The sequence below is a fragment of the Gallus gallus genome, chromosome 1 (assembly GCF_016699485.2).
Source record: "Gallus gallus isolate bGalGal1 chromosome 1, bGalGal1.mat.broiler.GRCg7b, whole genome shotgun sequence".
NCBI classification, from domain to species: domain Eukaryota; kingdom Metazoa; phylum Chordata; class Aves; order Galliformes; family Phasianidae; genus Gallus; species Gallus gallus.
In genome coordinates, this window is record NC_052532.1 from 8,339,798 (window position 1) to 8,354,608 (window position 14,811).

Consider the following 14,811-nt stretch of genomic DNA (forward strand, 5'->3'; position numbering starts at 1 on the left):
TGAGAAATCGTCTTTTTCTGAATTTCTTTGCATTTTGTATGAGCTATAGAATCTCCAAGGAGTTATTTGAATTTCAATACTGTCTCACGATTTTATTAAAATATACTCTAACCCTGCTTCAATAATTAACATGAACATAAGGCCCTTATTCCTGACAACTAAAATCTCTCACTAATTTCAAATTTTCCTTAAGTGTATTTTTGATTGAATAATTGCTGAGTAACAGTATTAACAATTTATTCATTATAGAGAAAATATCAAAATTCTTTAACTATATTTTTGCAGCTTATGCTTTTGCCAACATGTTTAATGTGTATTTATTACAGATGATGCCTCAAATTAATGATATGAAATACCTACTAGTTTCATAATCATCACTGCAGTGCAGGAAGCATTAGAGTTCCAGTAGTTCTGCACTGATGATGTAACAGATTTACTGCATTCATTTCCTTATGCAAACATTCCAAAACATACATTTCTTTATAACCTTATATAGTGTATTGCCTACTCAAAAAGGTAGCAAAGCCTTTGAAAATGCATAGCTAGGCTTTAAAGTTTAGAGTGCAAGTTGGCGAGGCATGTTGTTCCTCTCTTTATTGCTTGTCTGATGTCCTAATATTAGAACTCATTTCATGCTGGATTTTGTAGACATGTACACTTCTACACAGTTCTTATAGAAAGAAGTAGAACTGCTCATGGACTTTACCTAACGGACTAGATTGCCATCGATCATGAATATAATACATCAAGCTGCTGTTTCTGGAGTAGAGCAGGACTGAAGAAACACCCATAATGAGTGCGTACAAATCAAGTAGAGATTTATTCTCTCTGCACACGTGCATGCTCTTCCTCTGCATGACAGAGCTTACTTCTCTCCTTCAGAAAAACCTTGTTTGCTCCTAAAGTTGATCCATTTTTCCTCTCTTCCCCATAACAAACCTGTCACTCTTTGTTCTTGGGTTATCACCTAGGTAGAGAGATTTTTGCCACATAGAATGTTCTAGTGTAAGATCCTGGAATAGGAACTTGGGCTAATATTCTGGTCACCATCAGAAGAAGGTTGGAAAGGACCCTGAAAGACCAACCTAATCTACCTTTACTATTATCCAAACATGGACCAACTTACATCTTTTTTAAGACATACTTTGGCTAGCTTGTTTTTAAAAACTCTTTGGGGATGCACTTTCTAGGCATCCCAGCAATTAATTCCAGGATTGCATCCTGTTGTTTACCACTGAGAAATCAGTATTTCCACACCTCTTTTTCTTGCAGTTCTCCAGACTCTATCTCAGTGCTTTGTGTTTCTTCTTGAAACATAATGCTCAAATCTGCGCTACATACTCCAAATGTACCCCTGGCATTGAAGAGTAGAGGATGATGTTTACACCCATATCTTACAGACAACATTCCTGTTTATTCTATACCAATATGAAAATCATGTTGGTAAGTGGTCAGTTGAACACCAAAATAAACAAAAAATATTGTGTGTTAGTATTCAGCAATCAATTTTAGAAGACTTCTTTTGGGTCAGGTACAAACAGGACTATTTTCACGGGACAATACATAGAACTTTGCATAATTTTGCAGAAGGATCTTAATTAGTCCTGGGGAGTATCCGGGATCAATACCGATGGATAATGCATTCACATTAATCTTACTGAAAGAACTTAAATGTTATTTTAGGAAAAGATCAGTACAGAGAGTTCCAGTCACATTTTGAAGTCCTCTTGCTACTGCTGTCATGATAGCTTTGCTTGAGAATGGACTTAAGGATTCAAGACCTGCATTTCAAGCAAGCTCCTTTATTAATAAATAAACTTAGGTGATTCAATACATGAAAAAGGATTTTGGCAGGGATAATAATGGAAAAAAGTAGAAAAAATATTAAATGGATTAACACATTTTATCAGTCTTAGGTTTGCTAATGAACAATTAGCTTAGTATTTAATCCCCCTCGATCCATTTATTTTTTCAGCTCTTACTCTCTAAAGATAAACATGGATGATTCTAAATGTACTTTTGTTTTTGAAACTACTCATATTAGCATTACATTGTAATCATTGGCATGGAAACTGTGTTACAAATGGAAATGGACAAAAATGGGGCATCTTAAAGCACTTATTACTTGGAGCTTTAAAAACGTGTAAAAAACTTCCAGCACTCTAAGATAGGACTGAGATGGCTACTGTTGATTAAATATGGATGACTCTTCAAATGAAAGCTGTTTTTTAAGGCCTTGGAAACATGCTTGACCATCTAATTAATGGCATTACAATTCCAGGATTACAATCAGACAATGAATTTTAGGTACTTAATAGAATCTGTGTTCAAGAAACAACAAATCAGAAAAGTATCCAGGATTGCCAAACTCTTAAGCTGTGTATTTCTGGTGGAGGGAAAGTGTATCAAGGCATGTCCCAGAGGTTGTTGCAGTGTGGCATCCGATGACTTTGTTTTCCAAATAGTAAAAAGTTCCCTCTTATGGAGAGGAAAAACTTTCCTTTAAGTCAGTAAACCCATGTAGTATTTATTTAGCATCCCCAGTATGACCTGGTTAGTTAGAGGGTGTAGAAAAATGTCTGCTTTCACATGTAATGGCTTGTACACTGGTGTAAAGTCATGCCAGTTAAACCTTCAGAGCAGCTGCTAACACGTTCAATGAGAATTCAAGGTTTGGAAGCTAATAGACAGGAACTAATGAAATGGACAGAATGTGTTTTAATTTACTGAGATGTATAAAAATATCATGTTGACTGGTTTGAAGGCTAGATGGGATATTTTTGTGGCACTGTTAAGGTGCTCCGTGAATTGTTGCAGAAACCTGAGAGTTTTTTGGTAGTAATAATTACTCTCATATGCATGAACCTTGCAGTTGCAAAGGGTTCTCTAAGGAGCAGTTGGGGTATGTACTTGTGGCAGCTTCATCAAAATCCATGTGGTGCTATTTGTGTCCTAGCTGGTTTGGGAAGTGTTCTAAGTTGGCTAGGGTAAAATCTGAGTCTTAATAACAGAAGAGAAATTAAAGAAAAGAGGCATAAACTGTGCCTAGGGGGCATGAGGATCTGGATTCTTACCTAATGCCACACTCGTTAGGCTTAATGTGGAAGAACACTGTGTGGGTTTGCCAGAAGCAAAGTTGAACTGCTCACATGAGGCTCCCTGATGCATTGCTCTGTAGTTAGGATCCTGAAAGCATGAGCGATTTCTGCCTTTTCATGGGTCTACAGGTGGAATATCTAAATAATCACTGACCCCATGTTTGTCTCCATCACTCAGTTCTGCTGCATTCATTGGTATATTTTATACCTGGAGCTGGGTTGGAGACTTCCCTGGTACTAATGGTGGCAAAGACCATTAGTACTACGTCATCACTGAACCTCTGATTTTTCACAGTGCAGAAGCCCTGATGGAATCTCTGACTTGCAGACAATCAGGCTGGTATCTCAGGTCAGTGGCCATGATAGCCACTTTGTGCTAGACATCATTCATGCTAGACAATGCAGCAGTTAAAAATCCTCTGCCTGGTAATGATTGCATCAACATCACCCATATAGAGCCCTCTGGCAAAGATAAAAGAATTAGTTCAAACTACCCATGAAGTTTCCTTCTGAAATATGTACGCAGTTGTGAGGGCTGGCAATTGCTTTGTTGCATGTGTTTGTGAACTAGAAATGACTAGAAGCAGTCAAAAAATATATATATATAATTTGGGAGATGACAAAACGAGGACATCATTACAGCCTGATAGACTGATTGGACTAAATGTCGGCTGGAGTGAGGATTGGAACATGGAACAAAGAAATATCAGAAAGATTCTAAAAAAGTGAACAATACTATAAGAAAAGTAGTTATTTCACGGAGTCAAGAGGTAAGAAGACTAAGAGAAGCATGATATAAATGAAAGTTAAAAAGCCAAAGCCCAAACATTTTGCTACGTAAAAAGCAGAAGTGGAAGGTACTAAACTGCTTCTAATTTCCACGGTAGAACGGATAGTGGCGTCAGACTCAGCTGCAGAAAGTAGGATTTAGTTTAATGTTGGAGACTTCCATTTCATAAGAACAGAGAAGCACTGGCACTTGCTGGTACAGAAGTCTGTGAAATCTCTCTTGTTGCAGATTTGAAGGGAAAGGTTCAACAAATGCCTGTTAGGAAGGACTTGGAGTTTTATGCTGTCTTTGGAGGGGAAGGTGAACCAAATGAAGTCCCTACCAATGTCTTTATCCATGCAAAAATGTTCAGGAAAACAAAATGTTGTGTATAAATCTTTGAAAATGAAGAATCTTACATCAAAAAGGCCTTTTACTACCATTTGTACTGTAATGGATAGAGCTCCTGTTCAGGATAGGTTCTAATTGGGACCTTGTATCCTTGTCAGGAAACTATAGGAACTAAGAAGCATCACTATTTTCTGCAGCCACTCCCTGGACACTGATTTAAGTTATCTCAGTCTAAATGAAGATATTTTTATACTTCCTTCCTTAAAACTGATGAATGTAAAATGGGCAAATTGAAAGGAGTATGTGGAGTCTTGGCTCTACCTCCTTACCTACTGCCTGAAACACCAGCATCAGTGAAATTTTAAGGAGCAGAAATATGCCCCACAGATAAATAGGGAAGAGGACATTGCTGGGTCACACCACTTCCTGCTGTTATATCTGGATGCTGCAAATAACATTTCGCCCTTTGGTCTAGAAATCTAGGCTGGTTTTCCCCTAGTTCCCAGGAGCTGGTGTTATTTCCAGACTAAGATTCTTCATAATGAATAATGCCACTAGGAATGTGCTTGTCTGAAATTGATACTGAAAGGATTAAATCTCCACCTCTAAGCTTTATGTTGGATATCTGTTTTTGGAAAAGATTTTGGTCAGATCGAGAGATTTTATTGAGAAATTCATAGTGTTTAGAAATCTTGAAAATGTCAATGAAACAATGAAAAGAAATGAATGTTTCCCTGTCTTCAGAGGATTTTATTACTGACGAAGTGGTGATATTTCAAATAAAGACACCTTTCCCACATTTTCCTTCTCTGCCTTTCACAAATGATGGTTCTTTTAACATCCTTCTCTCCTCTTTGTTTGCTTAGAGCATCAAAGCTTTTTTTCTTTATTTCTTTTCTTTCTTCCAAACAGTTTCTGGAGTGTTAAAAAGCTCCACCAGTATACTGAGTTTACATTACAAACAAGTTAACATTCCCAGTCTGTCAGAGCTTTTCTCCTAGGATACCAAGGAAAGCAAAGTTCAGCTAAACGGCACAATTAATCTGAGATCACTTCTGAGTGAAGAAAATAAGGTTGTTTTAAGCAGGGCTATTCTCTTCTTGGAGATTTAAAGTTCACTTCAGAAAGGAAAATTATAATTCTCTGAAAGTTATCTTGCTTTATTTGTATTCCAACAGCTATCCCATTAGATCACCTTCCCTTTTCACTCATAAAATCATCTTAATGAATCGACTGTGGGATTAGCTGTATGTAAATAGATCCTTATTGACAGCCCCACTGACAAGCAATCAGATGGGAAAGGGCACAGACCGCATGTTGCTTTGCTAAAACACTCATTTCTGTGCTGCTATGAAGACCCTGAGGCAGACAGCTTCTTTTTGGGATACAAAGAAAGCACTCTTCTTCAAAGTAAACGTAGCCTGTAACAATGGTAAGATAAAGAAGTGGAATTTTTGTTGACGTATCGTTCCCGCAGAGGCAATTTCTACCCTGTTGTCAGCTTTTGAGAGCAAAGAGCATAACCAGATCACTCAGCATCATGCATCAGTCCTATGTAGGAGGGTCTTGCACCTTCTTAGGAAAAATGTTGACTCTAGCTCTCATTACCTGTTATTGCCAGGGCTCTTCTGAAGCCCTGAAGGTTTCAAGGAAGAAAGTGAACAAACACAATTATAAGAGCCCAGGGGAATACACAGAAAAGAGTTGGAGGGTAGATTTGACAGATGCATTCTTACAGTGTATAGAAAAACATACTAAAAATACTCCTAAAAAACTTCGTAGATTTTCTATCTAAATGCTGTTCTCTGGTAATGATTTGCTATCACATGTTTCAAAATGAGGAAAATCAGCCCATTATTACTATCTATGCAAATAATGTGCTGCATAGATTGGAATTATAAGATATTATTTTCTCACCATTTTGGTATATTTTAATGCAGTATTGCTACATTGATGTCACAAGCAGTTTTTGTTGTTGTTATTTGTAGATTTGTTTGTTTTTCCTTATTGCTTCTTAAAAGGAAAAGGTTAAAACACTTGCAAAATAACCAGAACACCTGTTAGAAGGTAAAAGCATTCATCTGTTTTATACTGAAATGTCTGGAATATTTTACAATGGATCAAATTTAGTGTCAGGTGACATACAGTGAAGATGTCTTTTTGACTGATTGCACATTAGTAAAAGTGCAATTATAAGTTTATGACAAAAGCCAGAAAGCCTATGGCTATATTCCTAGATTATGGCACTCAGTGCTCAGGTAATTACATATTCTCATAAAAATTTATGATGTGTTTTTTTGGAAACTGTCTCATCATAGCAAAATAAATTATATTTTTGCATAAAATATCATTTTTAAAATACTCTTGCAGATAATTTTTTGCATTCTTTGGCCATGTTAGCTGATCCAAGCAAACAAGCATGTTAACACATCAGAACTGAACCCTCTATGCCTTACTACACGAAATATAGTTTCCTCTTTGTTTCCACCATTTTGTCTATCTGCCTTCTTAAAAAAATACATAGAAGCAGTGAGAAATTGAAAAAAAAAATCATTGTATGACTTCTGGAAACATCTATAAATTTACTTTCTTTTATTCATTTATTTTTAATTTTTTAATCAGATCTCTTGGGTTATGTAATGGTAACAGCAGGACACTCAATTTCTGCTAAGCTTCACTATGGATTTTACTTATGGAAATCTCAGTAGCAATTTATACAAACGCTTAATTTGCAGAAGTTTACAATACTTAGCTTTTGAAGTAGGGGAGATGTAAGATTTCCAAGCCCTTTCCAAATTGTGCAGCACCCCGTATTTCATAGGTCACAGTAGAGGTCATCGGTTTGATCTGATCACAGAGTATTTGGTGACAGTCATGTAGCACCAACCTCCCTGAATGCTAGATTTGGCATCAGACACTTTAGTTTTGCTGGAAGAAGTATATGGGGTTGCTTCATACAATCAGGTAGACTCTTGTTGCCCACATATCTCTAGACTCTGTGCAAGGCTAACTCCAGGGAAAAGTCTCAGCACTGCCAAATCCCACACTCAGTAAATTGCCTGCAGCATACTCCTTCGCAGACTGCAAAAGTAAACTTTCAGTCCGCCTAACAACATGTGCTTCTGAGGACAAACAGTCGCAAAAGCAGAGAGACCGAGGCTGATTATGCAGTTTATGAAATAGCTGATGGCTGTTACCTTCCCCAAATGCAACATATAGGTAAAAAGTATTGTTCCCAATTTGAGTATTGACTAGTTAGTGGAGATTTCCACGGGGATGGAAGTTAACATGTAAGTCTTACTATATTTCTCAGATGAGGGTGCACTCAGTCACCACATCCTGCACGACATCTTCTTGCTCTGCTTTCTACCAACATGTCATCTTCTAAGGAAAGGCTTTTCAGTTTCTAGGTTCCATTCAGTTCCTTCCTCCTGGCTAGCGTGCCACCTCCTCCTCCCCTCTGTACAGTTGTAGGTCAGTTCCCTGTAATATCCAGTGCCCCTGCTGCTCTTTTCTTTCTTATTTGTGTAATTTCTGCTTTCCACCTTTGTCTGTACTTTTCCTCTGTTTTCACCTCAGTCCCCACTCTTTCAAATTACTTCCCTATTTTATTCTTCTCCTTCTCCTCTCCTCAAACACTTTCTCATTTTCATAAGGGAAATCCTGCTTCTCACCTGCAAACTTTGCCTACTTTTCTCAGCATGCTTCTTCTCTGCTTGTTCCTCAAGGAGATAGTCTAAGCTAATTAGGATAGTTCAGTTTGAAGAGACCTACAAAGATTGTAAAGTTAAAATACTATTCATCATTCTTCCCATGAATACCTTACTTTTATCACACTAATTCTCTTTATATAGTCTGATCCATGAATTGACTGACCTTGTGGTTGCCCACTGAACTTTTGTCTTCATTCTCCCTCATATGTGCTTGCTTTGTTCTTCTCAGGACTTTATTTATCCCTTGACTTCCTAAGTGACCCAATCAATCCGCTTCAACTTTCTTTGCTTTTATGGCACTATCTCTGGATTTTACCCAGAGCCCATATACAAATACAAGTTTCTCCTCCTTCCTTTTCTCAAGGATATACTGATTTGTTGATGTGGGTTCAGCTACGATCACTGCATGCTGATATCTTGTAAGACTTCTTGGATACTGTGGACTCTAAAATTCTTTTACCTTGCTCCTCTCTACCTTGCTTCTTTATCTTGTCTTAATACTTCAGATTACTGTGGGAAAAAAGTCACCTCTGCAGCATTTTCTTGATGAGTCTACCCTACCCTACTCTAATGCTGTCACCTTCCTTAATCAATATGCTTGAATGCAATCCTCTGCCATACTAATTTTGCAATTCACTTCCATAACATGTGCAATATGTTTGTCCTGCTAGCTGGGTCATAGGATACTTTCTAAATTCAACAGTGTGAGTTTCTTCTTTATCACCTTTATCTACTTTCAAATCTCCTTAGCCCACAATTGACTTACCTGTCCATCTACTTTTCTCCCAGTTTGAATTGTCCTCTCAATATCTTTACTGCTCTTTCCTATCTTTCCTCTTGTTTCCTTTCGTATCAAGTTATTTTACTCTCTTATTTTTTTCCCATTTTATCTCTTTGTCTCCTACAGCTCTTTGTATTTTTTTTTTCCTTCTCTACTCTCCTTCCCATTGAAGCATTCAGGCTCTAACGACATCCACCAAAATCTGCCCAAAGTTCCTATTTCATCTATGAAATGTTCATAATCCTTTCTCTCTGTACTCTCCATCCTTGATACATATTTGATATATTTCATATAGTTGGTCATGATCCTATATTCCTTTGGATGTACCAGGAAAATGACTTTCAGGTTCAAGGTCATAAGCACTATCAAGGTCAAGCCACATACTAGACTTTAAAGTTCTCTGAGACAAGGCTGACTCAGTAATGGAGGTTAAAACTCTGCCTTCGCATGTGGTTAAGCTGAGTCTTAGAAGTTTTGGAAAAGCTTCTGAGTATCTAAAATAGTTTTTTGATACAACCTATTGATTTACACAAGGAGCCTATAAGAAGCAGTACAATCACTGACTACAAAAATGCTCCTGTAATCTCATCAGAGCTATGAACAGTAGCATGATAATAGTCCCAGATACATCATTTTACATTTGAGGGGACTAATATGAGATAAAAGCAATATGCAGCCCTTTTTTTCTGTGTATAATTTTATATAGCTCTTCTTTTTTACTTTGGCGGGTTCATAGTGATTTACACCCATATGAAAATTCGTTGCATTGCTTAGAAAAGCAACTAGATAGCATATTCCTCGGAGTACAATTTTAAAAATGAACATTTCTGAAATAAAATGCTAGAAAATTTTATAGGATTATAGATAAGACAGAAAATTGATTTAGGTCACCCACTGGATTCTGGGCTTGCTTGAAAAAAGAACCAATTGCACTAATCTGTAGCGGTTAAAAGACATCTAACAAAGAACTGTGTTTTTGTCTCAGTGGAAGTATTTGACAGTTCCACTGAGGCTGTTCCCAGGAATCATTATATGAAGGAGAAATTCCTATTTTTTTTGTCATTTCACTCCTATTACTAAGATAAACTCATGATTTTCAAGCCAATTTGTATTTTCATAAAAATAAATGTGTCCCAGATCCTTCTGCCAGTTCAGGGCTAGATAATCACATTGAAAGTTGGCCTTAAGTTCAAAGAGTCAGCAATGGCCAAAGCCAGAGATTTTGGAAGATGCTACCAACTGAAGACTACACTTCTTCCTTTCCATTTTTGGAGCCCACGTCCACCACCCCTGAGTGCAGAGACAGAATGGCTGCTCATTCTCCTCCCCACCCCTTGGATCTGGTTGTGGTACCATTCCTTTGCAAATGCAACCCACACAGGTGTAAAGTACAACCTTATTCTATGCACTAAAGTGGAGAGCAAGAAGACAATCTTCTCTAACTCTTTGACCTGGACCAAATTCCTGAGTGCTTAAAAATGGCTGTCAGCTGTATCAACAAGCTGAAAGAAAAGCTAGTTAAGATTGCAAGATCTTTATGGAAGTGAATGTAGCTTACTGTAGGTTATACATATTCAAACATAAAAATAATACGTTCTGAGCCTGTAGCATGTCAGTCATCTCTGTTTTGTTCTGTGGAACCCTGAGAGTGACAGGACGCCTAGCATTTCATCAAACAGAAAAATGCCTACTAATTGATCAATTACTATAGAACAAGTACTAAGAAACAAATGGCAGTAATCCTAATAAACATTCCATATGGCTTGGGAAACAGCTTTCAAAGACCGAACTAAGTGAAGTCTGTTCTAAATGAGGCTATTGGCAGGTTCGATATCCTCATAGAGAGGATCCTGTGCCCCATAACATCTTTAGGCTTGATTCTCCAATCACACTGCTAACCTAAACTCTATCTAATAGAGAATTTTGCCCACCAGGTTTAAAGGAAAGATGATGAAATGACCTCACCATTACAGCCAGGTCGCTCATATCTTACAGTACTCTACAGTACTCTGGATTCTGTAAGCTTCAGAATAATTTATCTTCTATGGGACACTTCCACGAGATAATTATATTTTCACAGAGCGACTGTTTAGCTCTGTTAAATGCCAGCATGTCTCCTTACACCTTCTTTATTTCCAAATTCAGCTCTACTTGTGTAATTCAGATCTCTGAACTGAATGATGCCACTATTTCTAATGCATTTCTTTCGTCTCTCCAGTTTGATTTACCTTCCTTCCTTACACTTTAAATAAGAATAAAAACATTAAGTAAATCCAAAAGGAAATGCATCTTGCCTTAGATTCACTCTCTCAATGGCAAAATTAGAAACTCACTCTTAGATGAGGTGTCAACATTTGCCTAACTTTATTCATAGAAGCTTCTAAGTAGGTCATCAGCACAAGTAACCAAAGATCAACAGCAATTGCCAAAGTGTCTCAGCTCAGGATGAAATTCTTGTTTTAATATACTTGATAGCATTGCAATTTTGCTTATTTTAAAGCTACTGAATGGTAGAACATTTGGTGTGTTTTCTATTTTAAAACACTTTTTATTTTTTATATATAATGCAAGATTTTGGAAATACAGAGAGCAACAGTGTGCACGGTGTGATTCTTAAAAGAAAACAAGCTAAAGAGCTACAGAAAACAAAATATGAATTATTCTAACAGAGGAGAAATTAACTTGCATTCCTTAAATAACTGATTTATTGAGAAGGATTAAAAGGGACTGTTAAAATTTCACCCAAAGGGTGAACAGGAACATTACAAAAGTACAATTCACCTATTCTATTTCACCTTAATTGTGAATAGAAGTGGCTTAATGTGTAATTTTTTCCCAGTATACCTGAGGAAGTTCCATTCTTGTAATAGCTTGTATTTATCAACATAAACAACAGCAGAAGAAGTCACGAAGATTTAGATGTATTTGAAGAAAACGAAAAAAGTATCCTAAAATATGCATTTAGTCAGGTGGGTTGTGTGCTTTTCAAATTGTTTTCATGCATATTTAATCGACATGAGACATATATTTATGCAAGATGAAATAGGTACCAGTCTGTGTCCCAGGCTGTTCTGATTCACAGTCTTCCAATGGAGATTTTTTTTTTTAACTTGAATTAATTATTGAAGAACTCTAAAACCATTTTCAGCAGGTGGCATGAACAAAGAAAAAGCCAAAGAACTCACAAACTATCAGCAAATCCTTAGCTCTGTTTGATGCAGTATCAATAACATACCCAGTTTTTCAAGATTTTTTTTTTGTTTGCTTCTTTGTTTATAATCAAGACTTCTGAAATACACTGATAAAATGATTCATGGAAGTACGGGAATAACTTCGGAGGGAAGAAGTCTCCTAGATTTCTACCATTCTCCTAAACCCCATCTGCACAATGACAGAGAGATACCCTTTCTCACACCCACACGTGTATATCTCAGTAGCTATGTATGCCTGACACACATACAGGTGAAATATACAAACTCACACACCTATAGGTTCTACACACAGATAAACATCACCTAGGAATAAGCATACGTTCCCATGAATCCATACATGTATACACCATTATGCACCTAAGCACACATAAGCATGGATACACACAAACAGAAACCCAGAGACACAGAAATATAGGCAAGGTATACATATAAGCACAATCAACTCAAGAAGCACACATATATACCCATACAGCTGGATGCATACTCACATGGACAGATAGATATACAGGCATATATATAGGAGAGTTTACACGGGCTCAATGATCCTTGCTTCCTCCTTTCTTTTTGAAGCCTTCCAATTTTAGGATTCTGGGGTGAGCCAGGTCCCTGCTGTGGACACACCTCTGAAGAAGCAAAGTCTTTCCCATTTCTTTAAGGCTCCCCAACTCTCTCCCAGCATCAGATCCAGGAGATCAGCTGGGTACCAGCACAGCTCTACCAGCTGCTGGTTTGGCACTTTCCACCAAAGCTTAAGGAAGGGTAGAGGACAGCAAGATATCTTCCCTTCACTCCCAAATCCTGCCTCTCTGGGAGCAGAAACCTCTGAGCAACATCTGGACACAGATGCTTTGCTCTGGGCAAGCCAACCCCTTAATGCCTCCCTCCCTCCATCCATTTGCAGAGTACTGGGGTCCCCCTGCACCCTACCTCTCCTTCACAGCATGACAGCCATAAGACCCCCTCACACCTTCTGTTCCCCAGCTCCCATTAACAAACCTCGTTGCAAAATGCCACTCTAAACTTTTTTTTTCCCCTGGCTGCACAGCCTGCAGTCCCTCAGGCAAAGGCTGCATCTCCCTGGGAGGGCAGGGACTGGGATACAGGGACTCGTAGTGCAGGAACTGAGATGCAGGGATCTGGGATGAAGGACGTGGGATGCAGAGGTTGGGATGCAGGGACCCAGGATGAAGGGACTGGGATACAGGGATTCAGAATGCAGGGACAATGGATGCAGGGATCGGGATGCAGGGATGCGAGAGCTGGGATGCAGGGATCTGAGACATGGGATGTAGGGGTCAGGGTACGGAATGCAGGGGTCAGGATGCAGGATGCAGGGAGCGGAATGTGGGATGACAGTGCCTAGCTCCTTACTGTGCGGTGAAGGTAGGTCCTGGCGAGGGTCTCCAGCCGCTCCCGGTCATCACGAGCCTCCTGATGTGCTTGTTCAACATCCACCGGGGAGTTTCACCCCCCGAAACTTGTGTGAGCCACTTCCTTTGGGAACAGTCACCGTTCGTCCCCCCCACTTTGGATCGGATCCCGATGGAAACTCATCAAGCCCTCCTGGGCGGTCGGGGGTAAGGCTGGGAAGGAGGAGGAGGAGAGAGGGACAACGGGAGGGAAACACTGCGATCACCAAGTAATCGTCCCCTTCCCTTCTCCTCTCTGGAGCACCTCCTTCCCGTTCCTCCGAGCAACTTTGCCTCTCCTCGGCCAGGCAGCAGCCGGCACCAGCGCTGCTAATTGGGGTCCCTTTTGGCAGCCTGGCATCTTTCTAGAGCTCCTCTCCTTTCTGGGCAAAGGGGGGTTGGTGCAAAGCTCTAAATTAGAAGGCGACCTAGAGTTGCACAGACACGGAGGGAGAGACGGCTGGCATTTGCCGACTGCCTCTCCCGGCACCCGGGGCGTGCGCGGAGGGGTTGGCTGAGCCCTGTTCCTATCATTTATTCATTCGCCGCGTTTTCATGTCTAACTTTGAAGCTGCCTAATCGCTCGCGGCGCGGCCGGGAGCGGGGCGGTGGCACGCAGCCCTCGGAAGGGCCGATGTCCCCGTGCTGCGGGGCTGCGCTGCCCGCGGCTGTTTAACGGCGGGCGGGAGCGCAGCACGGTCTCGGGGGGATGACACGGAGTAAGGGGGGGGGGGTGGGTGGGGGGGCACGGGGACGCTGTTGTCGCCTGGCAACCCCGCATCCCTGCCCTGAGCATCCCTCCCCCAGCGCCCGGATTGGTCGGGGCCGGGGGTGACGCCCCTCCGAAGATGCTGCGTTGTGGCGCTGTGATTGTCGCATCCTCAGTGCTGGGAGCGGGCAGGGGGCTGCTAACTGCCGGCTGAGAGCCGGGGTGGTCCGGGAGCTGTATCACCGTCCTCCTGCCTTCTGCCTTCCAGCTGGCTCCATAGATTCTCTTCTGCTCTACATCTCCTAGAAAAACATGCTCGTATGCATATAGATGCAGATACAAATATGCAAATGTATGCGTTTAGATATAGTTTATATAAGAAAACATATTCTATGTATTCTATCTGCATTATCTATCTTCTGTATGTTATCCCTCTGTATTCTCTCTCTATATTTTATTACTCCCACAAGGAAAGCAAAAAGAGAGATAGTTACTGGGGAAAGAACTCTCCAGCGTGCAGCAAAGCTGGATGGAAAATGAGAACAAAAATCACATTTTGTGGTTGATATGTTTGAAAAGCCACCTGGAGTGTTAATGGGAGGTCATGATCCGAAAGAGAGCATTGAACACTATGAGGTGAGTGTGCTGTAACAGTCAGGGAGGGTGGACTGACTTCAGAGAGAGTGAGTTTAAGCCATGCTGCATGGGGCACTGCTAGTAGTATTACATACGGCTTCAGTGCTTTCTGCTGTGCAGAACAGTGAACAGC

The 14,811-nt window shown here is 40.0% G+C and overlaps 1 protein-coding gene across 3 annotated transcripts in view; it reads right to left on the reverse strand.

Moving 5' to 3' along the window:
- GRM3 (glutamate metabotropic receptor 3) overlaps positions 1–14,013 on the reverse strand; it is a 108,854-nt gene extending 94,841 nt beyond the window's left edge. For 2 of the 3 annotated variants that reach the window (XM_004937499.5, XM_004937500.5), the window contains exon 1: positions 13,296–14,013. The gene's annotated coding sequence lies outside the window, so the exon portion shown is untranslated. Of the gene's footprint in view, positions 1–12,412 lie in introns of all 3 variants that reach the window. The other variant, XM_015299810.4, reaches the window with a different exon arrangement.
- Between the last annotated feature and the right edge of the window lie 798 nt (positions 14,014–14,811).